Source organism: Heteronotia binoei, chromosome 5 (genome assembly GCF_032191835.1).
Source record: "Heteronotia binoei isolate CCM8104 ecotype False Entrance Well chromosome 5, APGP_CSIRO_Hbin_v1, whole genome shotgun sequence".
Classification (NCBI taxonomy): Eukaryota; Metazoa; Chordata; class Lepidosauria; order Squamata; family Gekkonidae; genus Heteronotia; species Heteronotia binoei.
The window spans coordinates 43,645,698-43,673,542 of NC_083227.1; the positions used below are offsets into that span (position 1 = coordinate 43,645,698).

Sequence of the window (27,845 nt, forward strand, 5' to 3'; positions counted from 1 at the left end):
AAAAAACATCTGGAGAGCTACCGTTGGCCACTTCTGTGCTATGGGAATCAATCTCCATAGGGAAAATGGAGTGCCCAGCCGACATTTCCCTCCCCTCGCCCCGCTTTCTGATGATCCTGAAGCGGGGGGAGAGCCTCCAAACTGGGGTATCCCCTGCGCCCACATGGGGATTGGCAACCCTAATGTATCGACTGTTAACTTCCATTTCATTGTATCTGACAAAGTGTGTGCGCACGCAAAAGCTCTTACCTTGAATAAAACTTTGTTGGTCTTAAGATGTCACTGGACTCAAACTACCTCTCTGCATATCATTTGCCTGCTAATGTCATTTGTTATCGGAAACCATTCCACTTTCCAATATATAGGACAGCTGGACTCACATTCTAGCTGTATCTGAAGAAGTAAGCAGCGACTCATGAAAGCTCCTATCCTGCCACCGTCTTTAAGTCTATTAAATTTATACCCCGCCCTCCCCACTCAGGGTGACTTACAACATTAGTCACAATAACAATAAAAGACTAACACATTGGTACCTAGAATCAATTAATTAATAAAACAATTTAAAACAGTTGGTGCTAATAACATTTTGGCGTTATTCAGGTACGATGACGTCAGTATTTCCTGGATTCCTTCTGCTGTTATAGGTCTCAAAAGTCAGCTGAAAGCAAGCTGGAAGAGTACGGACTTACAGGCCTTGCGGAACTGGGCGAGGTCCCGCAAAACCCTAACCTCTTCTGGCAGCTGGTTCCATCAGTAGGGGGTTGCTACTGAGAAGGCGCGATCCCTGATAGTTGTCAGTCTCGCCTCTCTCGGTCCAGGGATCGCTAAAAGATGTTGAGTTCCTGATCTTAGTACCCTCTGGGGAATGTGTGGGGACAGACAGTTCCTCAGGTAGGCAGGTCCTCGGCCATAAAGGGTTTTAAAGGTAATGACCAGCACCTTGTAGCAAATCCAGTATACTATTGGCAGCCAGTGCGGTTCTTGCTCCCATCTGGGCAGCCCCAATAACAGCCTGGCCACCGCGTTCTGCACTATCTGTAGTTTCCGGGTTCGTGACAAGGGCAGCCCCATGTAGAGGGCATTACAGTAGTTTAATCTTGAGGTGACTGTTGCATGGATCACCGTTGCCAGTTCGCTTCGGTCAAGGAAAGGAGCCAACTGTTTCACCCGCCTAAGATGGAAAAAGGCAGGTTTTGCAGTTGCTCCTATCTGGGCCTCCATTATCAAGGAGGACTCCAATAGCACCCCCAAGCTTCTGACCTTGTGTGCCGTTGTCAGTGGTGCACCGTCAAAAGTTGGTAGGGGAGTTCCCCGACCCAGACCCAAGCCTCTGTCTTCATCGGATTCAGCTTCAGTTGGCTCAGTTTAAGCCATCCAGCCACAGCTTGCAGTGCTTGGTCCAGGTTTATTGGGGCATCATCATATCAGCCATCCATCAGTAGATAGAGCTGGGTGTCATCATCAGCATACTAGTGGCAACCCAGCCCATACCTCCAGACAATCTGGGCAAGGGGTCGCATATAGATGTTAAACAGCACTGGGGATAGAACCGCCTGCTACTGAACACTTGCTCTTTTCTGCTGCTACAGACAGATTAACACTGCTACCCATCTTGACCATGCCGATTGTATGCTTTCTCAGCAGCATCTGTGATGTGCATGAATGTCCATCCTATATTTCATCTCTGCTACTCCCAGCAGCAAGGGCAAAAGGGGCAACAAAGCTGACCTATTTACTCTTTCAGTTGTTCTCTTCAAACAGCAGAAATGAGCAGGAAAGGCAAACTGAGGAGCAGGGCCAGATCTAGGGGGGAGCAGAGAGGGTGTTTGCCCTGGGCACTGCCGGGGGGGGGCAAATTGGGTATGGAGAAGCTATTGCATGGGCTTGTCCCGCCTCGGCTGAGGGGGGGGGTCATCTCCCCTGCAGCCGCCCACCCAACCAAGCATCGCCAGCAAAGTGCCCCCACCCTGCTTCACGGATGTACTCGAAGCCTCCAACCCCAGGCAGAGCAGGGCACTGGCAGCCAACGACCAGGACATGGCCGCTCCAGCTGTGGCAGAAACCACTGACCCAGAGGAAGGGCCCTCCACCAAGGGTCACCCCTGTGATGCCCCTCGGGCAGCCTGGCCAAGAGATCCGCAGTTCATAGCGGCGCAGGAGGAGGACAAGGAGTTGGAAGATCTGAGACGGCGGGAAGCGATCCGTGATGGGGTGGTGGTCGATGCCCGTCGGGGCCAACGCCTGCCCAGGATAATCCATGACGAAGGGGTATGGTATCGCAAGGTAAAGGGGCGGCTGGGGCCCTATAGGAAATTGTTTGCTCCCCATGGATATAGACTGGAGGTCCACCAGGGAGTCCATGACCATCAGTGGGCCAGCCACCAAAGGGTAAAGAACACCCTAGCCTGGGTGTTGGCCCACTTCTTCTGGCCCTCGGTCGCCAGGGAGGTCCAAGCCTACTGTCGGTCCTATGACATTTGCCAGTGGACGACAGCCCGGGCCAACCCCCTGACACCTCTATCCATTGCACATTCAACAATTATTCACATCCATTTACCAACCCCAGATGGATGGGCTGGTGGAATGGACGAATCATGCTGAGAAAAATGGCCTATGCCCACCCCACAGTGTGGGACCTCTACTTGGACCCCCTGGTCTTTGCGGTGCACAAGACCCCCCAAGCCTCCACCAGGTATTTCCCCTTTGAGTTGCTCTACGGGCGGCAACCATGGGGCATCTTGGGTCTGGTAGAAGGGCAATGGGTCCAAGGGAAGGGGCCAGTCGCCGAACCCCCAGATGAATATGTTAGACAACTGCAGGAGCGGCTGGCACACATCCGCCAAGAGGCGTGCGAAAACCTGGGAAGGGCCCAAAAGAGGCGCTACGACATCAAGGCATCAAGGTTCAAGGGTTTCAAGTGGGGGACTACGTCTTGGTCTCTCAAGGGGTAATGGGCCAGCAACAAGGGGACCCCTGGAGAGGGCCCTTCCGGGTCTCCCGGGTGTTGGGGCCTCTTACTTATGAAGTCCAATGCGGGCCTCGCCCCCGTCAGAAAAAGTCCATTCACATTAACAATCTGAAGGAGTGACGACAGTGGGACCCCCCAGAAGAAACAGGCCTACTGGCCGAGGACCCCAACGACCTAGGAGACGGCACACTCCCCTGGACCGCCACCGAGCACACACCTGAACTCCCGGTGTTCGGCAAGGCCCTCACCCCCACCCAGCAGGAGGACCTTCACGGGGTCCTGAGAGAGTGCCCTTCAGTGTTCTCCACAAAACCTGGCCTGACCCATCTGATCCAACACCAGCTCCTGACGCCCCTGCGGCAAGTGGCAAGAGCCAGGTAGCAACCCGTGCCGCAAAAACGATGGGACACCATTGCATGCGAGGTGGACAAGATGCACCGCCTTGATATTATTGAGCCCTCCCAAAGCAACTGGTGAAGCCCCGTGGTCCTGGTGCCGAAACCAGATGGCAGTGTGCGCTTTTGTGTGGATTATAGAGAGGTGAATAAGTTCTCCAAGTTTGATGCCTACCGCGCGTGGACATCCTCACTGACCAGCTTGGGAGGGCCCAGTACCTCTCTGCAATAGATCTGACAAAGGGCTACTGGCAGGTGCCCATGCATCCCGTGGACCGGGAAAAGATGGCATTTGCTACCCCGCAGGGCCTATTCCAATTCAAAAGAATGCCCTTTGGTCTCAAAAGGGCAGCCGCCACGTTCCAACGGCTTGTAGACCACACCCTGGCCCAGTGCAAAGGCTTCACCCAGGCCTACATCAATGATATTATCATCAGCAGCCCCTCATGGGACACCCACCTAGACCACCTGCGATGGGTGCTACGGGCCTTGCGGGCTGCGGGGTTACAAGCCAATCCCTGGAAAAGTCATCTCAGGTTCCAGGAGCTTAAATACTTAGGTTTCCTAGTTGGGAGACGCCTACTCCGACCCCTGCCCGAAAAGATTGTAACCCTGGAGTGCCAACCTTGCTCTCGCACCAAAAAGCAGCTACATCACTTCTTGGGGTTCGCAGGGTATTATAGCAAGTTTATACCCCACTTTGCGGCTATCACCACCCCACTGACAGACAGCCTGCAGGGGCGTGACAGGGCTCATAACATAGAATGGGCTCATAAGGGGGTGTCATTTTTTAATCCCCCCCCCCCAAAAAATCCCATGTTGATCCAGTCCTGTTGAGGAGGCATCTTCATTGGCTTCTGTTCTCCCAGAAGCCCTCAAAGAATGTAAGCAGAACCAAGATCCTGCCAAAAAAGGCCCATTTCAGTCTACCGTCCTGTTTCCAACAGTGGCCAAGTGGATGCTTCCAGGAAGCCCATCATAGCCCACATCTGAAGAAGAATTTGATTCAGCTTCTTGCAACAGAAGTGCGTGTAGAGAGACTATAATGTACTAGGTTCAAAGAATGACGCCCAAGAGATAGTGAATTCAGCTCTTTATTCAGTGATTCAGCATAGTGAGACAGGAACAGAACTATCTGGCAGGACCAACGGCCCTGCTTATATGCATGCAAACCTCCCCACCCAAAAAACCATTACCATCATCTCATTACACACAACTATAGGTTAATAGCTGGCCTAACGATCCCTGATGGGCTCCTTCCTGAATCCAGGTGGCTATTGTTTTAGGGTCTCCAGCTCAGCCAAGTCTCTGCTGGCCCAAAGGCCAAACTCCAGTTCCAATACATAACAGAGACAGTAATCAGAATGCTATGCATAAGTCTAAGATTAAGAGTTCTCATCATTGGATAACCTTGTGGTGATCTTGTTAATGCACAGGAAGGAACAGATGGAGAATTCCCTAAACTGGCAACATCCATGAGCCTTTGGACTTAATTAACCCAGAAATAGGCACTCACCCCTGAAATGTCTCCCCACTGTGAGCCTGCTTAGCACCAGGCCACACACCGGTTGAGGTTAGCAGCTGTCACAACTAATGAACAAACAAGAGCAGTGAGGGTCAATTTTAATGTTTTTTGGGAAAGTACATAACAGATTCCCTGCACCATAGTCAGGCAAGATACAGGAAGATCGGTGGTAAGCTCTTGGAGGGAAGAACTGTCCATCCTTGGCAGGGAAGTCTCTGTGTACCACCCTGAATAAGTCTGAAAGAAGAGGAGAGAGCCCCAAAGCATCCACTTCTGGCTGCTCCTCTTAGTGCCAAAGAAGGAGAGTCCTTTCTGGGATTGCTAGCAGTTCCAAAGGAGCCTCCAGAATTTCCTATGCTGAGTACAAGCAGGGAGATTACGACGAAGGCAGTGACCCCACTGGGATGTATGCAGACAGCAGTCCAGCTGGGAACATGAATGAACATGTAGCAAGAAACAGTGGATGTCCTTCTTCTCTTGCAAGCTCCGCATCATGCGCCATCAAATGCAGGGGGCTCCAAAACTCCTCCAGAGAGAGGCCCCCCTCCGCCAGCCATGTGACCCCCAGGTCTGACCAAGAAGCGCTCATAGTTCTCCTCTCACCTTCTTATTCAGCAGCAGAAGTTCACCTCCACAGTGGCCTCCAGGAGGTCTGTTTGGACCAGACAAGTGTCATAAGAACATAAGACATAAGAGAAGCCATGTTAGATCAGGGCAATGGCCCATCCAGCCCAACACTCTGTGTCACACAGTGGCCAAAAAAATTATATATATATACACACACACACACACTGTGGCTAATAGCCACTGATGGACCTCTGCTCCATATTTTTATCTAACCCCCTCTTGAAGCTGGCTATGCTTGTAGCTGCCACTGTGGCAGCAGGCCAAAAAGTAAATATTAGGATATGCTTGGGGGCTATATCTATATCAATATAAAGGGATTTGGGGCTAATTAAGGCTAACAAAGTAGGATCAATAAGACAGGCAGAAAAGGCTTCTTGCATTTTACAGCTGAAGAAAAGAGGAACTAATGGCCAAGAAGCTATCTACTGGTAAATTACTGCATACGCATTAGTAGGCTTCACATAGGCTTACCATATAGGCTTCAGTAGCTGAACTAGTGGTTTGTGGCCGGAGAAAGCACCCCGCTTAAGAAATAGGAAACTGTAATATCAACGGGCTGTTTATCAACGGGCTGTTTACCAATAGGAAACTATAAGGAAACTGAAATACCAACGGTTTGTTTTCCGTGCCTTCTGGAAAGTCCCGCACTCTCCATGTAATGTACCGGACCTGGAACCACTGATTCGTAACCAGCAACCATCAGTCATGTTTTCAGTTCATGTTTAGTAGTTCAGTAATTTGCGGTCACAATGTAACCAAATGACCTATGTATTGCAGCTATGTAATGCTTGTTGAAAAAGATATAAAAGGCTGTGTTTCACTCTGTCCATTGCTCAGACTCCCTTCTTTGTCTGGGCCCGTATGTACGTATGTAATAAAGAAAGCTGTTTTCCTGATTTCGCCTCAGGCCTCTTCTGTCTCTGATCCGGTTTTAATTGATAACGCGGGCTCCTCCTGCTACACCACCACAGCTCCGAGGTTGGGATTGTCTGGTCTCTCCCAGCTGAGAGAACATCTGTCCGATTAAAAAAAAGAAGAATGTAATATGGAACCTGAGAGAACACCAATACTTTCCAGCATGTGCAGAAAAACACCAGGGACTCAAAGCAGAGTGGCAGTGGAATTGAAAGCCACGCCATTCCTCTTGTTCACTTTTGGGATGACAAAGCCTGCCCCCCAGCAATTCCTCGGAGCCAGGCAACTGGAATCTCTAAATGGGGAACCTGGGCCTAGCCCAGCTCCAGCACTAGAACTAAAGTGGAACATGTGGCATAACAAAGCACAGATGGTCACTGAGCATGCACAGAATGCCCCTCTCTTATTAGAGAATTCACAGCTCTCCTTCCCCTATCAGGGTGTGGCAGCCATCCTTTCCTAGCCTCACTGGGTATTAAGACATTTCCATGTTGACCTTTGACAGACTTATTCAGCTCACTTCAGCCTTGTGAACTTTATCCCTGTTGGAGTCTTCTGGGAGAGGGAGAAAAAATTCTATCTACGGCATACATAATTTTATAACCCCCACAAACTAGGGATGGCAGCCTCCAGGTGGGACCTGGGAAGCCTCTGGAATTACAGCTCATCTCCAGACTACAGAGTGTCAGAAGACAAGGTCTTGGTGCAGTCTTTTTGGCCTCAGTCTCCAGAAGGGGGTTAAAAGAGAGTCAGTTAGATAGGCACACTATGGATTTCCTTCCTGTTTACTCTTCAGTCTCTGTCCCCTTTGATGTGCGGACTGATACTTCTTAGGGAGCAATTTCCTATCTGCTATACTCTCTTCTTCCTCTCACACACACAAAGAAAGAAGCATGCTGTTTTCATCTTGGAACAATGGACGCAGGACCTCTCATCCCTACACCCATCACCATAGCTTGGAATCTAAACATCCCTCTCTCATCTATCCTGTCTAGAATGGAGTTCACTATATTAAAGAACTCTTATTAGCTTTGAATATGATTACTGGCTCTGTAACTTTGTAAGCTTGTTAGCACATTCAGCACCTTGCTTTTCTGTATGGTCAGCTTTTATGTACTCTGCTACTTAAGAGGTAAAGATTCCTGGCTGTACCAAACCAAAAAATCCAACATAGACTACAAAGATCACTTTGGAGAAAATGGATGCTTCAGAGGCTGGACTGTATGGCACTGGAGCCCAGTGAGGTCCTTGTCCTCCCCAGGCTCCATCCCCAAATCTCCAGGAGTTTTCCAACAAGGATTGGGCAACCCTACCCCTGCCAATCCCCCACTGGTGACCAGGGGGGACCTGGCAACACCCCCCCCCAAAAAAAAAAACACTTTTAATCATATTTTTTTCAAAGCTGCAAAAAATCCAGGCTCTTTAGCCTTTCATCCCAGGGCAGATGCTTCAACTCCTTGATCCTTTTTCCTGTTCTTGTGCATCCCCTCGTGCACAAAAATATGGCTGCTGCTGGCACTCAGCAAATGTGCTTCTTTACATGAGGCCCATGAGCAATGTTTCCTCTAAGCTGCAGAGTTTTGTAAGCAAAAATTCTACTTTGTGAGCTATTGGTATTAAAGTTGCGAGCTACTGGCAATAAAGTTGTGAGCTACTGCATAAATTATTGTGCCCTGGGGTTATCCTTACTGAGCTAAAACAAAAATGCGTGAGCCGGAGGCTAAAAATCTGTGAGCTAGTTTATGCTAACTCAGCTTAGAGGGAACATTGCCTATGAGTAGGCAGGGTAACAATAAGGGGAGGACGGCAGGCTAGAGTGCAGCCAGGCCCCACAGGCTCTGGGGCCAGAGGTGAACCTGGGCTAGAGGCAAAAGATGCCAGATACAGCCCAAGATCAAGGCTGTGTTTGCAGGACTCAAAATCCTCAGGGCCTCTAAGCCAACATGGACCTGGTCCAGGAGCTGGCAGGAGTGAACATAAGAACATAAGAGAAGCCATGTTGGATCAGGCCAGTGACCCATCCAGTCCAACACTCCGTCACACAGTGACCAAAAAACACAGGTGCCATCAGGAGGCCCATCAGTGGGGCCAGGACGCTAGAAGTCCTCCCACTGTGCCACCCCCCACAAAGCAACAAGAATACAGAGCATCACTGCCCCAGACAGAAAGTTCCAACAATACGCTGTGGCTAATAGCCACTGATGGACCTCTGCTCCATATGTTTATCCAATCCCCTCTAGAAGTTGTCTGTACTTGTAGTTGCCACCTCCTGTGGCAGTGAATTCCATGTGTTAATCACCCTTTGGGTAAAGAAGTACCGTACTTCCTTTTATCAGTTCTAATTCAACTGTTCAGCAATTTCATTGAATGTCCATGAGTTCTTGTACTGTAAGAAAGGGAGAAAAGTACTTCTTTCTCTACTTTCTCCATCCCATGCATAATCTTGTAAACCTCTATCATGTCACCCCTCAGTCAACGTTTCTCCAAGCTAAAGGTTAATGCCTTCAATTAAAGATCCGCCAATGCGGTCCAAAGATCTATACCGCAGTATAATTGTATCTACTAGACTGGTTTTTAATTTAATGTTTTAATGTTTTATTGTTCTATAATGTAATTCTAATGTTTTATTTATTATGGTGTGTTTTTATGGATTGCTGTTAGCCGCCCTGAGCCTGCCAAGGTGGGGGAGGGCGGGATATAAATGAAATTAATAAATAAATAAATAAATAAATAAAGAGCCCCAAGCGCTTTAACCTTTCTTCATAGGGTTCCAACCCTTTAATCATTTTAGTTGCCCTCCTCTGCACTTTTTTCAATGCCATAATATCTTTTTTGAGGTGCTGTGACCAGAATTGAACCAGCACAGAATCGCCAGGGGTTCTCTTTGGGGCACTGCTCTCTTAAAATATCAGATGACCAGAGGCCAGGGAGGCAACAGGGAAAGAAGAAGACCTAACATGTGATGGATGGACTTAATCAAGGAAGCCACAGCCCTCAGTCTGCAAGACCTCAAAATTGCTGCTAACAACAGGACACTTCTGGAGGTCATTAATTTATAGGCTCACCATAAATTTGAAGATGAAATTTAACACACACACACAAATATAAACACACATAGCCAGGGATAGATGAGTCCAGATGGGTCTGAAGCAGTAGAACAAAGCAGGAGCCATGTAGCACCTTTTAAGACCAACAAAGTTTTATTCAGAATGTAAGCTTTCGTGTGCTCTAAGCACACTTCATCAGATAAGGAATCAGGCACAGTGAACAATCCGAAGAAGCTCTTAGTGTCTTCTCCAGAGAGTTCACTGTGTTATATTGATCAGCTGTAAGGACCAAAGGGTGGGCAGAAAATCAACAGCCTTCTGCAACCAATAATGACACTTTGTCTACACAAAGAGCCTCGAGAGTCTATTGTGGCAGCTGGATTCCAGCAAGATCCAATTAACCTTTAATGCCCAGCTGCTCCTCAGACTGCCAGACCAGCCAGTGACCAGAGCTCCGGCCGACTCCCTCCTCTTGCAAAGAAAAACTTTCGACCAAGACAAAAAGCTGCTGCAACAGATAAAAGCCTCCCTCCTCCCTCTCTTTGGAGCTCCAGTGTAAAAACTGCCCCTTTAAGCACAGGGCGCTTCCTCAGGGCTGCTCAGAGCCAGCGAGGCTGCTGCTGGACTCCAGCAGTGAGCGAGCGAAAATGACTCAGAGGAAGGAAGGAGCTCCGCAGCAAGAGCGGGCACTAGGCAGCACCTGCTGTTCTGTACCTTCTGTAACGTACTCAGTCTGGAGACGCGAGTAGGGCAACATTCTTTATTAGGAGCACGTTGCAAGAGAGAGAACACGCGGGCCGGGTCCCGCTTATGTACACTCCCCGGTACAGCCTACTGGACAGGTCAGGCCAGGCCAATCCTGATCTGTTAAACTTCCCGCCGCGGCTGGTGATTGGCGGGGGGTTTCGCGCCCCGCGCTGGAGGCGCCTGGGACAGCCCAGTCGCCTCTGCGCATGGCGCGTATGGCGGCCGATACACTACACCCCTCCCCCCCTGGCTAATGAACATAGTCCTTAAGGTACGCGGGAGGTCGGCGCTCCCTGGGGGACCTTCTGGGGAGGTCCGGTGGAGGCGGTGCAGCTTCCGCTGCTGGTGCATCGGGGGGCCGTGATGTGGTCGGAGGCTGCGGGTCTGGTTCCGTCGGTCTCTCGGGCTCTGACGGTCCGGGCGCTTCGTACGGCGGTGTAGCCGGTGTTGGGGCTGTGTCCTCAGGTCGGCCCACGGTTGGCCCCTCCCCGGGTCTCGCCTCTTCAGTGTCCACAGGTTCCTCCGGTAGCGTGCGGCGGCGTAACTGGTCTATGTGCCGCCGTAATACCTGGCCCCCCTCGGTTGATATATCGTAGTGGCGGGACCCCGTTACTCGTAGCACCCGGCCCGCCACCCATTCGGGCCCCCTGGCGTAGTTCTGGGCGTATACCGGGTCGCCCGTGAAGAAACCCCTGGCTGCGTCCCGGACCTCGGGACTTCCGCGGGTGTCTGGTGCCCTGTCTGGGTGTAGCCTATCTAGGCAGGTTATGAGCTTGCGCCCATGAGGAGCTCTGCCGGACTGACCCCTGTGACCGGGTTGGGGGTGACCCTATTATCGAAAAGGAAGGCGGCTAACCTGTGGTCCCAGTCGCCCTGCACGATTCGGCTCAGGGCTTCTTTGGTTGTGCGGACCATCCGCTCTGCCTGGCCGTTGGTGGCCGGGTGGAAGGGGGCAGACCTTATGTGCCTTATCAGATATCTCTGGAGGAACGCCTGGAAGTCCGCCGAGGTGAACGCGGCCCCGTTATCCGAGACGATGGTGTCCGGGATACCATGTGTGCATAAGGCCCTGCGCAACGCTCGGATTGCGGCGGCGGACAAGGTGGACCCTACGGGAATGACCTCCAGCCATTTGGTGTAGGCGTCCACGATTATCATGAAGATCTGCCCCTGGAATGGCCCCGCGAAGTCGAGGTGGAGGCGCGACCATGGCTTCCTGGGGGACTCCCACCGTGTGGCGGGGGCGCTGGGAGGCTCGGGCCGCATCTCCTGACATGTCTGGCACCTACGGACCCAGCTCTCAATCTCCCCGTCCATCCCCGGCCACCAGACGTAGCTCCTGGTTAATGCCTTCATTCGGACTATGCCGGGATGGGTCTCGTGTAGGGATTCCAGAACACGCTTTTGCAGCGGGGGCGGGACCACCACCCTGCTTCCCCATAATATGCACCCTTTGTGTGCTGCTAGTTCCTCCCTCCTGGTTTTATATGGCTTGAATTCTTCCCCCATGTTCCCTTCTGGCCAGCCCCTCACCACCCAGTCGAGCATTGTACGTACCGCATTGGACACCAGGACGTCCTTGACTGCCTGAAACGCGGCAGCTTGTCGTTTGCCCCAAACCCAAGGGGCTTTTTTGTCCAACAGCCGGTGAAGGGGCTCTGCAAGGGCTGCCTTGTGGGGGAGGAATGAATGGTAGAAGTTAAGCACCCCCAAGAAGCTTTGTAGCTCCGCTTTGCAGGTGGGGGCTGGGGCTTACACGATGGCTCGGGTCTTTTCTTCCGTTGGGTGGATTCCTGCTGCATCTACGGCGAACCCCAGGAACTCCACCCGTGGGACCCCCAGCAAGCATTTCTCCCTCTTAACCTTGAGCCCCGCTGCTTGGAACCGGCGGAGCACCTCGCGTAGGCGGTTGCCGAACTCTTCGGGGTCCGGGGCGGCGACTAAAACGTCATCGAAGAATGGCTGGACGCCGGGGATCCCTTTAAGGAGAGCGTCCATTATACTCTGGAAGATTCCCAGAGCGACGCTTACCCCGAACTGTAGCCTCCTCACCCGGAAGGCCCCCCTGTGTGTCACAATCGTCTGGGCCTCGGCCGTCTTATTGTCTACCGGGAGCTGTTGGTAGGCCTGTGCCAGATCCAGCTTCCCGAAGATTTTAGACCCCGCGAGGGCAGCCAGGACGTGGCTCACCAGCGGCACTGGGTAGGGGTTATCCTGCAGTGCCTTGTTTATCGTGCATTTATAGTCTGCACAGATCCGCACCTCCCCGTTTGGCTTGATTGGGGTTACGATGGGGGTCTCCCAGGTGGCGTAGTCCACTGGCTCCAGGACTCCCTGGGCCGTGAGGCGGTCTAGTTCGGCCTCTATTTTTGGCTTCAAGGCGAACGGGACCCTCCTTGCCTTGAGCCGAATCAGCCTGACCGTGGGGTCAAGTGGTAGGGAGATGGCCGGCCCTTTGTAGCTCCCTAGGGAACCATCAAATACGTCAGGGAACTCTTGGCATATCTCCCCGAACCCTCTGGGCGTTAGGGTTTGCCCCATCCCCTCCAAGCGGATCCCCAAGGGTTTGAACCACGCTAGTCCTAGCAGGGTGGTGAGCTGGCGCTTTACCACCAGGATGTCCAGCGGCCCGTAGAAGGACCCCCGCTCGACTTGCACCCGCGCCCACCCCGCGATCTGCACCGGGTTCTTCTGAAAGTCCCGGAGTATGAAGTCCGCCGGCCTTAGTTGAAGCCACTGGCGGGGGCACAGTTTCCTCAGGGTCTCCTCTGCTATAATGGAAATGGAGGAACCGGAGTCCACCTCCATTTGGCAGGGGTTCCCTTCGATGAGGACCGCCATTTTAATTTTGTCGGGGGTGGCGAGGGGCAAGTTCAGTACCTGAAGGGACGTGGAGTCTGTGGAGTGGAACTCTGCCGACTCGTGATGCGTGGTCGGCCTCCGGCGGTTGGGCTTGGCTCGGCAAGCCCTGGTGATGTGGCCGGTCTTCCCGCAGCTCCGGCAGTCCCAGGTCCGGTACTGGCAGTCTCTCCGGTCGTGGGGGTCGCCGCAGCTGGTGCACTTGGTGGCAGGGACCCTCTCCGACGCTGGTGGTCGATCGGGCGCTCGGGGGCTTTGGGCTGCTCTGTTGGGTGGCCCGGCGGGGCGACGCAGCTGGTAGGTTTCTCCCTCCTCGGGGCGGTCGTGGTCCAGCTCCTCGTGGTGGACGGCGTCTGTCCGGGCCTTGGGAAAGGTCCTGGAGGTCCTCTCGAATGCCACTGCTTCGTTGAAAGCGCTCTGGAGGGTGAGCTCTTCCTTGGCGAAGAGCTTCTGCTGGAGCCTCTCGTCGCGGAGGCCCCACGTGAAGCGATCGGCCAGGGTGTCTTCCAGCTGGGGGAAGTTGCAGTTCCCGGCGATCCTGCGGAGGGCCGCCAAGTAGTTGGCGGCCGATTCTCCGGCAGCCTGGTCCCTTCTGTGGAACAGGAAGCGGCGGGCCACCCATGAAGGCTGAGGTAAAAAGTGGCCGGTGAGGAGTCTGCTGACCTCGGCGAAGGACTTCTCCGTGAGGCGGGCGGGGGCCGAGAGACCCTTGGCGATCTCGAATGTGGCCGCCCCGCAGACGCTCAGGAGAACGTCCCTCTTCATGCTGTCCTCCGTGACCTTATTGGCCCTCAGGTAGCATTCGATCCTTTCCAAGTAGGACTCCCAGGCCTCTGGATTCGCTGGGTCGAACGGCTCAACATGACCGGTGGTTCCGCCCTGGTTGGCCATGGTGGCTGCGGCGGCGGTCGTGGTCGGTGGTGCCCTTGATCTCCGACGTAGCCGGTGAGGCTAGAATCCCATCCTCGTCGCCAGTGTAACGTACTCAGTCTGGAGATGCGAGTAGGGCAACATTCTTTATTAGGAGCACGTTGCAAGAGAGAGAACACGCGGGCCGGGTCCCGCTTATGTACACTCCCCGGTACAGCCTACTGGACAGGTCAGGCCAATCCTGATCTGTTAAACTTCCCGCCGCGGCTGGTGATTGGCGGGGGGTTTCGTGGCCCGCGCTGGAGGCGCCTGGGACAGCCCAGTCGCCTCTGCGCATGGCGCGTATGGCGGCCGATACACTACACCTTCTCCTCTAATCACCTGCACATTTGTGCCTGGTAGCCAGCCAGCCCCTTTTAGGGTTGCCAGCCTCCAGGTGGGGCCTGGAGATCTCCTGCTTTGACAACTGACCTCCAGCCGGTAGAGATCCCAATAGGCAAAATGACATCTCCCACCACATAGACTGGGGGAATGGGTGAATCCTCTTCTCCACTTGCACCACAGTTCTGATCCATGGGCCACAGTTAGAGTTGCCAGCTATGGGTTGGGAAATTCCTGGGGATTTTGGGGGTGGTGCCTGGGGAGAACAGGGTTTTGGGGCAAAAGGGGTATAGTGCCATAGAGTCCATGTTCCAAAGCAAACATTTTCTCCAGGGGAACTGATCTCTGTAACCTGAAGACTAGTTGTCATTCTGGAACATCTCCAGCCAGCACCTGGAGACTGGCAATCCAAGGGGACTGAGGAAAACAGGCAACTCAGATCAGACTATTACTCAAGCTGGGGACCCCAGACCAAATCTGTGTACTCCGGAGTTCCCAGGAGGTATCCCGTTTAGCAGGGGTGGAATTCTAGCAGGAGCTCCTTTGCATATTAGGCCGCACCCCCTGGTGTAGCCAATCCTTCAAGAGCTTACAATAAGAGTTTTGTAAGCTCTTGGAGGATTGGCTACATCAGGGGGTGTGGCCTAATATGCAAATAAGCTTCTGCTAGAATTCCACCCCTGTCGTATAGACCCTGAACAGATCTAGCCCTGCTTAGCATCAGCAAATTTTGTCTGAGGATCATATCTTGGAGCAGAGTACTCTGTAAGTTTTTTGCGCAGTGTGAAATTGTAGGAGTGTGCTGAACTTTGGAGCCTGCTCTTTTGCTGAAGAAAGTGAATGAGGAAGTCTATGAGTCAGATTCCTGTTTGTAAGCGTCATAGTCCAGGGGACAGTGTCACAGCAACAGGGTTTCACTCAGAGCCAATATAATGCCTCACAGTTTACCTTAAAGGGCTTCACAAGGACGTTGCTTCACCAGGTAGGTCACTCTTATTCCAGTTTTACACATGAAAACAGAATCTGAAGTAGTGAATTGTCCAGAGTCATTTAAGGTACATCAGACTAATAGGCAGCTAGAGAAGAGAAATGTTCTCAAGTGAGCCAATGACTGCATATTGGGGAAGGGTGGTGTTGAATAATTCTTGGATTTCCCAGCAATATGGCAACTATCAGCTTGAGAACTTTAGCTCTTTATGGTTCTTGACAAATATGTACCTCCATGAACAAAATAAATTATATTTCACTTGGTTTCCTACCTTGGTAACACTAGTAGCATATGGAAGCTAACAGAGACCTAGAGAAACTGTTATCCCTTAGTTCTATCTAGGAATGCTGTCTATGTTGCCTTGAGCACCACTGAATAAAGTCAGTATTTTGTTTCTTAAGTATTTCTTTATGAAATTTTGACTATAAACTCATCAGAGAACAGGATGTTGAATAGGGTTGCCATTTCTGTGTTGAGAAATACCTGGAGATTTTGGGGGTGGAGCCTGAGGAGGGGGGGTTGGGAAGGGGAGAGACCTCAGCCGGGCATAATGTCATTGAATCTATTCTCCAAGCAACCCTTTTCTCCGGGGGGAACTGATCTTAGTCAGTCATCTGGAGATCAACTGTAATAGTAGGAGATCTCCAGGTGCCACCTGGCAGTTGGCAACCCTATTTACAGCTGGGTGGGGAACCTTCATGGTCCATTATGAGTGTGGCTCTAGTTGCGATGGTTGTTTGCAATTTTCAGTTGTGAAATGTATCGGAGAGTATATGAACTTATACTAAGTACAAAAGGCAGCAGGGTTTCCCACCATCATTTTTCCTGGCAAGAAATTCAATGTCCTTAGGAAGGCAGACATTCAACAGATTAAGCTTTTCCAAACTGCTGCTTGTCTGGATGAAATGGCACCTGAAATTTCTGCCTGCCACGTAGCTGTTAAAACTAAAAGTACAGAAACCAAGCAGATAAAGACAATCAATGCCCAGCTCGCTAAAACAGAGTCTGAAAACAGAGTTACAGAAACTAATTACTCTCAGCACTGGGTTCAAATCCAAAACCACAAGGTTAACAATGGCTTGGTTTGCAGGGCTGCCAACCTCCAGGTGGAGCTTGGAGATCTTCTGGAATTAGAACTCATCCCCAGATGAAAGGGATCAGTTCCCTTGCAGAAAATGGCTGCTTTGGAGGGTGGATTTTATAGAATTATACCCTACTGAGGTCCTGCCTCCCCCAACCCTTTCTGCCCCCCAAAATCTCCAGGTATTTTCCAATCCTGAGTTGGCTATTCCATGGTTTATCCAGTGGCTTTTGCTAGGCCTGGAATTCATCCTCCCCTTGCAAAAGAATGTTGGAGGAACTCACAGAAGTTCCATTGCCACTCAGTCTTGAAGCCAGGCTGTGAAATACCAAGTTAATGCTGGCATTGTAATATGATATTTGAATCAGGCTAAAAATTCAGCTGTGGTAATTCCATAGTGGTACGAAGGAGCAGGCTGTTCCCTAGATAATGAACATTTCCCAGCCATGCATGAGCCAGTCGCTAAGTTACCTGTGGTAGCCAAGCTCTTTCCCCTTCTTATATCTTGGTGGCACTGTTTGTACAGGAGTAAGGCTTTTTGCTTTGTGAAAAGAAGCCATTTGGCTGAAGGGGGGGCAGGGCTGCTGTTGTTGATTCAGCCTTTGGCTGCCATAGGAAAATTGTTTCTTTTATTTGCATGTTACCAAGAGGTCAACAAACACTGTGATGATACCCTCCCATCCCATCTGTCCACTCCCTAAGCAGCCCGTGTCTAGGCCACCCATCGCCTTGAGAAAGAGCAAGAGAATGCACACAGGCCATTGGCAGTGACACCTTTGCTTCCAACACCTGAGATCCAGTGAATAGAGGAGAGCAAGTGTGGGATGCGGATCAGGCAGGTAATCAGGAAGGCCATCTCTGTTTTTTGTTTGTGTATTTTTCTGTCCAAAGGCAGGGAGATTTTTGAGGATGTTATGCAAGGAAGTCATTTCCATACCATCCAATGGTGCAAGTTTAGTAACTTATTTTTATTATTTTTCTGGAAGGGAGATGCAAAGGGAGGTGTGTGATGCCCTTTGGAAACAGGAGATCCATGCCTGGGGACTGGAGTCTGGAAAGCCAAGCCTAGTCCACTGCTTGTTTTATTGGAAGATGACCAATCAAAGCACCTGAAGGTGTGGCTATAGGGTTGGTCCAGAGGGTGGACTCCAGGGCTTTTTTCCCCCTGGGGGAATGTTGTGGAATGCAGTCCTGGAACCTCTTTGTAGAAACAAAATTCTAAAAAAAAATATTTAAAAGTTCATGAGGGGCACCCATGTGTTTCTCCTTCATTTCCCTCTTGAGAGTTCCAGCACCTCTTTTTCCAGAAAAAAAAAGCCCTGGTGGACTCTATGGAATTAGACTGCATTTATGTCCTCCTGCCCATCCCTTAACCCCTCCATTCCAAAATCTCCAGGACAATGCCAGCCCAGCTCACTGAAATCAGAGTTACAGGAACTAATTACTCTTAGCAATAGGTTGGCATCCAAAACCATAAGGTTAATAATGCCTTGCGTTACCAACTTCCAGCTGGTGGCAAAGACTGCAACTGATCTCCAGATGACAAGAGAAAATGGGAGCTTTGGAAGATGCAGTCTATGGCATGGCATACATCAGTGAAGTCCCTCCCCTGCCTTCCTCAGGTTAAAACTCTATGGTGCCTATTGTACCATTTTGATGACATCACTTCTGGGTGACGTCATCGCGCCAGTGATGTAGGGGGAGGTTCATCCCGGGTGGGAACCTCCCGGGCGGGGGATTCCCCACCTGGACCAGGGGCTTGGCAGCCCTACACAGAGTGTTGGACTGGATGGGCCGTTGGCCTGATCCAACATGGCTTCTCTTATGTTCTTAACCTGCCTCCTTGCCTAGGAATCCAGGGCTGCATTAAGCCCTGTGGAGGTCCCAAGGCAGTCAAAATCTCAGGGGCCCCTCACAAATTATCTCAGAATTCAAGTGCCGCTGTTATTTGTAGCATATAATGAAAACAAATCAAAAAAAGAGGGTAAAAAATCTTCAACCCAGAGCAGACCAGGCTGAAAAAGGAAATAAAGAAAAACTTATATGTGGAATCTTCACTGTCAATTTTTTAAAAACTAGAATTATATTCCAAACATTTAAATCAAATTATAAATATTTCTAAAAACTTGTGCATCAAAATACATCAATCTTTGGTTACATATATAGGTATCTTCTCCTAGTGTAATAAAACATTTTAAGTAAAATTGTACTTGTGCTTGTGTATGTACAATTTTACTTTACATACTGTGACAAGGTAACCGCTTTAATAATCTCCTCTCTAAAATGATCATCCTGTCTGTTTGCTTTGTCAAAAATTTCCCTAAGCACACTGAAAGTTGAAACAGAAATCAGAATTATTAGAACAAACAGGCAGCTTTGGTTAGGATTGGTAGAGAGAGGTTTGAATATATATGCAAAACTGCTTTTTACAACACTAGAGATATTTAGAGAATATGTTTTCTTGGATTACTTTGTCTTGCTGCTATTACAGATGTTTCACTGCTCATATGGTGATACATGTATTACTAGAGTGTCTTATACCTTCTTCTGGAGTTTGTTACTGGATAGGCACACAGAGTTGAGATCTTATTATGCTTTAACCCTATGTTTATAGACCAGCGGCTTTCCTATCTGTCCCCACTTCCTCTGGCCAGATTGTTATTCTCTTCTCCTTAAGAGCAATAACCCCTTTTGACTTGCTTGAGGGACCTCTGTGCCTCCTCATATTTTTTGTCAAGGACAGTTTCTGTAAACTGGTTAATAAGCTTCCATACTGAGAATGACTAATTTCTCCACTTAAGTAGTGTTTCTGTACACACAAGGGGATTTCTTTTTCTCCTTGAATATGTGAGGTTCTGACACTTCTTTGTCAGAATCACTGTCACCATCCGAAGTCTGTCATTTGCAGAAGTCGCAGCATACTCCTCTGCTACAGACAGGGCTTAACAGACCTTAGAGTCTCTTATTAGAAGTTTTCTGTCCACACTCCTCTCTAGCTCTAACCCCAACCCCAACCACTTCAACCAACTGCCTAACTGTCCTATTTTGACAGTTAAAGTATTTTAAAAGTAACAGGCCTATGCAAGTATCAAAATAATTCAAAACAGAGCCTCAAAGGTACAGGAAAATATATCAAAAATCTTACAAGCAATAAATGAAATACAAGTCCATCAGTTCAATACAGTATTCAAAATCCACTTCTTTAGTTCATACAATATTCCAAATTTCACTTGTAGTTCACAAAATTCAAATATCACTTCATTATTCACATTGTTCATATAAGAATCCTAGTTAAATGTCTCGTTATGAGTATTCTTCTTCAGTGAACCACTATGCTGACTGAATTGATCCCTAATGAATTTCAGCACTTTTCCACGATGTTTTTAATTTTTATTATTTAATTCTTTCTAGCAAGGCACCCTCAACATTTTCTTCATATCAGACTCAAGCATCCATTTCAAAGTGTGGTATAGCTTCATGTGATGTAATGTGAATTATAAAATATACACACACTATAGTCCTTTATGAAATTTATTTGGACACCATTACAACTAATTCTCCTCCTTTATTTATGCTTTACATGCTGTAATCCTTAAATATACTAGCTGTCTTGACAGTTAGCAGAAGTTCCCCCAATCAAAGTGAGTTGAGTTCTATTAGCTATCATTCATCTGCAGTTCCATTAGCTGTCACTCTTATGCACTGCCTTGAAGCCTGTATCCTGCATAAACCCACTGCCCATTACACATGTTATTTACTTAAATAACATAAAATACATATAAACCAAACCCAATGCATTTAAGCCATGAGCCTTTCCTCAGTTGTTTAGATCTGTACAGTATCATACATTTTGTTTGTGTGTGTGTTGGGGGGTGCTGTCAAGTCACAGCTGATTTATGGCAACCTCATATGGTTTTCAAGGCAAGAGATGCTAAAAAATAGTATGCCATTGACTTCCTCTGCATAGAGACCCTGGTATTCCTTGGTGGTCTCCCTTCAAATACTGACCAGGGCTGATCTTGCTTAGCTTCTGCGGTCTCATGAGATTCAGCTGACTTGAGCTATCCAGGTCGGGGGTTTTGTAAAAATTACCACATACATAACCAAAGCCCTGATTTACATGGACTGGGTATCTCTTTGTTGTTAATTAGAACCATCTGAGATAACTATCCAGATAGTTGATGTTAGTGGTCCAAATTTATCTGTAAGGCAGGTCAGTATGAAACATTGCAATAGAAATACTTAGTCCATATAAAAATGTTAGCATCTGGACATTCAGTACTTTGTTCAGGTGTGTTGTAATTTTAACAAAAACATTGTATGGTGCGTATTGAACAGATTCAAACAACTGAGGAATAGCTCACAGTGTTTGGTTTGGTTTTCATGTATTTTATGTTATTTATAATTGTACCAGGTTTTAGGAAAGATGTTTGTAAGTGTGTGACAGACAACCCCATGTGCATAAGCACAATTTTACTTTAAAAATATTTTTACACTAGTGGAAGTTACCTATATAGGTAAACAAAGATTGATATATCTTGATGCACAGTTATTAATATTTATAAGATAATGTTTTTGGAATATAATTTTAGCTTTTTAAAACTGACAGTGATAATCTCATATATGAGTCCCCCCTCCCAACCTATTTGGTTACCTGGTCATTTTTTTTTTTTTTTGCAAAACCCTTCCAAATTAGTTCAGAGTGACTATACAAAAAGGCTGACTTTTAGACATTGTGTTACCATTAAAAATTAATCTAATAAACCCAGTGTTGCTGGTCTGCTTGTCAGATTCAACTCTTAACTCTGGAAGATACTCAAATCTAGTCACATGCAATTGTTTGTCCTACAGGATTCTGGTTCTTAAATGTTAATCTCTAGACCGACCATGTCAAATATATGGCCTGCAGTTCAGAACTGACCCATCCAGGGCTCTTATCTGGCCCACAAGCAACTGATTACATTTATTGCCAGATGACAGAGGCTGGGCTTTATGTCCCCATATACTGTTCCAGAGCTAATGTGTAACAGACAGTAGAAAAGGGAAGGTGGGCATCAAGGAGATACTGTAAGGAAATACTATAAGAATGTTCAAGTTTCAAACATGTTTGTATTTTGAGTATCCCGCTCCCCCCAGTAGCTGGGTTAGGGACATTTACATCAATTAGGGTTGCCAAGTCCAATTCAAGAAATATCTGGGGACTTTGGGGGTGGAGCCAGGAGACACTGGGGGGCAGAGCCAGGAACAAGGGTGTGACAAGCATAATTGAACTCCAAGGGAGTTCTGGCCATCACATTTAAAGGGACAGCACACCTTTTTAAATGTCTTCCTTCCATAGGAAATAATGAAGGATAGGGGCACCTTCTTTTGGGGCTCATAGAATTGGACCCCCTGGTCCAATCGCTTTGAAACTTGGGGGATACTTTGGGGAGAGGCACTAGATACTATACTAAAATTTGGTGCCTCTACCTCAAAAAACAGCTCTCCCAGAGCCCCCGAAACCTCCAGATCAATTCCCCATTATACCCTAGGAGAATCGATCTCCACATAAGGAATAATGAAGTGCTCAGCAGACGTTTCCCTCCCCCTTCCACCCCGTTTCTGTCGACTGAAGCAACGGATTGGCATCTCTACTCATGAGTTGCTGCCAACTTCTTCAAAGTAACACAGACACACCATCCCAAGAGGAAGCCTTTCAATCGGAGACTGAAGGCTCCAAAGGCACAGTCCTCTGGGGGCGGGGCTTCCCCCCCACCAGGCCCTATGGAAATATAGTAAATCCCACAAGGGCTGGGTGGAATTTGGCAGAGAGTTCCACCAGACTGGGGCCAAGGCGGAAAAAGCCCTGGGCCTAGTTGAAGACAGCTGGATGTCTCTCAGGAGAGGAACCACCAGCAGATTGCCAGAACACAAGTCTCTCCAGGGGTATACCAGGAAAGGATACATGTATCCTGAAGATATATGGGTCCCTGGTCGTTAAGGGCCTTAAAGGTCGACACCAACACCTTAAACCTGAACTCCACTGGAAGCCAATGCAGCTCCTAACACCAGAGAGATGTGAACTGTGTGTGGGGTCCCCTTAAGGACCCAAGCTGCTGCATTCTGGAGTTTCTGGGTCAGTCTAAAGGGTAGGCCCATGTGCAGAGGAAGTTGCAGTCATCCAGTCTGGAGGTGACTGCTGCATAGATTACAGTGGCTAGGTCAGAGTGAGACAGGTAAGGGGCCAGTTCCCTGACTTGATGCAGTTGGTAAAATGCCAGTCTGGCAATATTGGTGACTTTATACTTCCCAATCCTGTTCTATAATTCAGCTTTCCACAGAGGTAAGCCAAGATAGTACAAATTAAACATATTTGCATAACTGACTTAATTTGCATAATTGCTTCTGTCACAAAATTTGAGTTTGCTGCCCGCAAAATAATTGAGGTTCTTTCTTGCAGAACTTGGCACTTCAGTGTTCCTTTCTTAGTTTCATATATATGTATAACCTCTATTGGTTTCCTTATATGTCTTTTACCTTAAAATCTGCTGTTTGGGGTGCATTTTATGCAACAGGGCCGTGATATGATTTCATCTTGGTATTATTATAGCGCACTCAGTGTTCTTTTCATGTAAAATGTAGTCTCAATGAAGCAACTTCTGTGAGGATTGGAAATGGATATTCCCAAGGATGCTACAAGCAAGTCACTCACAGCTGCAGAAGAGAATAAGGAAGTACAGTCTGAGGTACAAACAAAACCTGCATTTTCTTTCCTTTTGTCAAAACTCCTTTTCAATAATACTCTATATGCAGTGTTTGTTATTCATCACCTGATAGTGCTAACGGTGGTCAGGAGGCACACCTCGAATACCCTCAGAACAATCTGACAGTCAGAGAGACTGTAAGGGGAGAGGTCAGCTGCTTGCGGGCCAGATCCAAGCCCTTCAGGGGCCAGACCCGGCCGCGTAGGGTTGCCAAGTCCAATTCAAGAAATATCTGGGGACTTTGGGGGCAGAGTCAGGAGACTTTGGGGGTGGAGCCAGGAACAAGGGTGTGACAAGCATAATTGAACTCCAAGGGAGTTCTGGCCATCACATTTAAAGGGATAGCACACCTTTTAAAATGCCTTTTTCCCATAGGAAATAATGAAGGATAGGGGCACCATCTTTTGGGGCTCATAGAATTGGACCCCCTGCTCCAATCGTTTTGAAACTTGGGGAGTATTTTGGGGAGAGGCACTAGATGCTATACTAAAAATTTGGTGCCTCCACCTCAAAACATAGCCCCCCCAGAACCCCCAATACCCGCAGATCAATTCCCCATTATTCCCTATGGGAATCGTTCTCCATAGGGAATAATAGAGTGCCCAGTAGACATTTCCCTTCCCCCCCACGCTTTCTAAAGCGGGGGGAAGGCCTCCAAACCAGGGAATCCCCTGCCCCCTCCCTCTCTCTCACACACAAATACTTACTGGGTCTTGTTCCTGCAGAACTTTACTTGCTCTGAAAACTGAACGCAAAAGAAAGGGAGGGGCTGTTCTCCAAAGCCCTTCCTGTTTCCTGCTTCCTGCTCAGCCTTAAAGGCACATATTTTAAAAACGGACCTGCAGGAGCTCTAAAACTACATGAAGATTGTGGGGGGTGGGGCTTCCCCCCCGGCCAGCTGGTTGAGGGCTGGGACCTGGGGATTGGGAAGCCTAGGCCCGCGGGTCACTTGTTTGACACTCCTGTGTTAGATGCTGGAGAAAGGAAGGAAGGAAATAGATGGGAGGAGGGAGGGAGAGGTGGAAAGAAAGCAACTTTAACTTTAAATGTATTCTCCAAGCTGCTGGCTGGCTTGGCAAAGTTATTTAAAGAGAGAACTGCCTTCTCCAAGCTGGCCAATGGGGCAGTGGGCGCTTCAAAAGCCACACAATTTGTGTGAAAGAGCCACATGTGATTCCTGATCTGCAGTTTGGCCACCCATGTTCTATAGATTTTCTCTCTGAGCAATGTCTTTTATTTGACTAACTCATTTACAGAGCTCTCCAAGCCCATTCGTTTTTTCACTCTGCTCAGGCCCAGCTCAGGAGAAATGGAAAGTGTATATTACTCATCTAATTCCTGGCTTCTCCTAGAAATTACTGGGTTTTTCCATATTACTAAATTGCAGGGGGGTGGGGGACACTAGTTTCCAGGGATAAATTAGAGTTGCCAGGTTCCACCCCCCCAGCCACTGGTGCAGGAAGGGGTGGTTGCAGTGCCAGATTCAGATTGGGAAGATTAGGGGTGGAGCCTGGGGAGGCCAAGGACCTCAGCGGGGTACAGTGCCATGGACTCCGCCATCCAAAGAGTCCATTTTCTCCAGAGGAATTGGCCTCTATAGTCCTGAGATGAGCTGTAACTATAGGGGCTAGCATCCCTAGGACAAATTGGAAGGAGGACTTAACATACTAAAAGCCAGCGGGGACCTGAAGCAGACTGATAGTTGCTTTGTATGAAGCACTGCATTGTGGCTTAGCCAAAAAAACCCAATGGTGCTTTTAATCTAATAATGTAATCTCTCTTTCTAATAATACAGTCCCCAGCATTCTCAGAGAAAGGTCGTTCTCTGTAGGAATTACCTTCCTCTGCTTGAGGCCTTGCTGATCTGCTGCCAGTCAGACCCGATGATACTGGGCTAGATGGGACCAGTGGTTTGATGCAGCAGGGACATGAGGCAATTTCATATGTTATGTGTTAGACAGAACAACCCTTTTTTCTCCAGTCCCAAAAGTAGTGAGGGGAAGGACATGTACCCATTAGGGTTGCCAAGTCCAATTCAAGAAATATCTGGGGACTTTGGAGGTGCAGCAAGGAGCATTGGAAAGGAGCAAGGGTGTGACAACCATAACAGAACTACAAAGGGAGTCCTGGTCATCACATTTAAAGGGACCACACACCTTTTAAATGCCTTCCCTCCATTGGAAATAATGAAGGATAGGGATGCCTTCTTTGGGGGCTCACAAAATTGAATTCTCCAGTACAATCTATTTGAAACTTTGAGAGTGTTTTGAAGAGAGGCATCGGATGCTATGCTGCAAATTTGGTGCTTCTATTTCAAAAAGCAGCCGCCCCAGAGCTCCATACCCACAGATCAATTATTCATTATACTCTATGGTAATAAGTCTCCATAGAGAATAATGGAGTGCCCAGCAGACATTCCCCTCCCCTCCGCTTTCTGATGACCACTTAATCACTGAAAGGATTGTGGAGGAAAGGGGACACTGATTCAATGGGGAAGGAAGGAAGGCACCCTGCCTTCTACCTCATAGGTCCCTGCTTGAATATCTACAATAAACAACCACAGTTCAACGTGTGAACAGCCAAGATATCTGTGTAGAGTAGGCATTCATAGAGTGACTGTAGCCTTGTCACCCAAAACATCTGAGAATGAATCCATTTTTAGTTCACATGCAGGCAAGCCTATTCAAAGCGATTACCCCCAAACAAAATTCCCACTAGCCCAGCCTCTCACACCACACAGAGGAAAACAAGATGCATGATTTGCCCAGCTCTACAGGCTCTCATGGGAGGGTTGCCAACCCCCAGGTATGGCTGGAAATCTAAAATTATAACTGTCTCCAGGCAACAAAATGGCTGCTTTGGAAGCTCAGCTCCATGGCATTATACCCCATTGGTGTACCTTCCCATCCCAAATCCCACCCTCCTTAGGCTCCACCCCCACAATCTCCAGGTATTTCTCAACGTGGAGCTGGCAACCCTATCTCAGGGTCTGTGGAATTTTGTCCACCAGTCCCCTTGATTTTCCATGCATTAGAAACAGGCCTGAGAATAGAGCAAAGGGTGCATAGGTCCTGCAAAAAAACCCACACCTAATCTTGTTTTTTTCAAAGGAAAATGGGTAAAGAATTAGTCATATGTACAATAAAAGGGCCAAACCACGTCTATATATAGAAACATCCAACAATTAATTAGGGTATTGATGTTGGGAGTTGTGAAGAAGCGCACATCGATTCAAAAGATGCTGATCACACCTTTTTCTTACCCTAATAGCCATGTTGACTTCCAATTACATGACAACTGTGCCTATTATTATAATTGCTACATACATGCAGCTATTATAATCATTAATTTAAATTATAATTATTACAGCACTTTTCAGGTACCAAGTACTTTCCTCATCTCATCGATGCAGTGATGCTATGCTCTGAGACATGGCACATGTGCATATGAGTTGCTTTGGATAGGCCTGATACAATTCTTCACTGGCTGACACTGGCACAGCAATGTAGGGTTGCCAAGTCCAATTCAATAAATATCTGGGGACTTTGGGGGGTGGAACCAGGAGCAAGGGTGTGAGAAGCATGATTGAACTTCTGGCCATCACATTTAAATAGACCGCACACCTTTTAAATGCCTTCCCTCTATTGGAAATAATGAAGGATAGGGGCACTTTTTGGGGGGGCTCATAGAATTGGAACCCCTGGTCCATCTTTTTGAAAATTGGAGGAAATTTGGGGGAGAGGAACTGGATGCTATGCTGAACATTTGGTGCCTCTACCTCAAAAAACAGCCTCCCCAGAACCCTAGATACCACAGATCATTTCAGAGAGCTCTGAGAGAGAGCGGATAAGAAGTGCTATAAGGGTGAGCTTTGGCTTTCTAAACAGCTGGGGAAGGTGCTGAGAATTTCTGAGTTTGTGTGACTATGTGATTGCTGAAAATTCTGAGTTTGTGGTTGCTGGGGAACTGCTGTTTGTTTGGTTTGAGTGGGCTGAAGGTGATTGTTGCTGATTGATTAGGAGTGGCTGTGTTCTGGGGCAGACTGAGGCTACACCCTCTTTGCATTATTAAGCTGCACCTTTTGCCAGAGGCGCAAGCCTTTGGTGAGAGCCGAAGGGCTCTTGGCCTGTGGCTCTTAGCCTGGGGGCTGTGTAAGGACCAGGAACCCAGATCCCTATTTTACTTGTGTTCCCAATAAGGTAAGTAGACCCTCCAGGAGGAGAGCCACATTAAAAAAAACCCACAGGATTTAAAAGGGGAGTGTATATTTTTTTTAAAAAGCTATCATGAAGGTAGAATGCCAGCAGGGGGACTTTCCAGTGTTTTGCACTGAGTGTCACATATATGACTATCTGCCCACAAGACAGAAGTCTTGGGTGTGTGCTCGATGCAAAGAGCGCCTGGTCCTCAGGGAACGAGTTCGTACCCTTGAGGCCAAGGTGACTGACCTGGAGAAGCAGAGACAGTCAGTTAGGCAGTCGAAGACTCTCAGGGACGTATTAGATGAGCCCCACTCTGAACATGGCAGCCCCGTTGCTGCCAGGGAGCATGAGGGTCGAGAGGGAACATGGCACCGTGCTGAGGATAAGGGGAATGCGCCCTCAGTAGGGACTTCTTCTTCATTTGGTGAATGGGTATCCTTCCACGCCAAGGAACAATCCCTGGGCAGGGAGAGGGGGTGGGGTCTTGGTAGTTGGTG

The 27,845-nt window shown here is 48.6% G+C and overlaps 1 long non-coding RNA gene across 1 annotated transcript; it reads right to left on the reverse strand.

Moving 5' to 3' along the window:
• Positions 1 to 4,969: 4,969 nt before the first annotated feature.
• LOC132572403 (uncharacterized) lies at positions 4,970 to 23,936 on the reverse strand. Its single transcript, XR_009555427.1, has 3 exons — positions 23,854 to 23,936; positions 6,383 to 6,530; positions 4,970 to 5,540 (listed from the first exon to the last, which is right to left on the reverse strand). It is a non-coding gene; the product is annotated as an uncharacterized LOC132572403 (long non-coding RNA).
• Between the last annotated feature and the right edge of the window lie 3,909 nt (positions 23,937 to 27,845).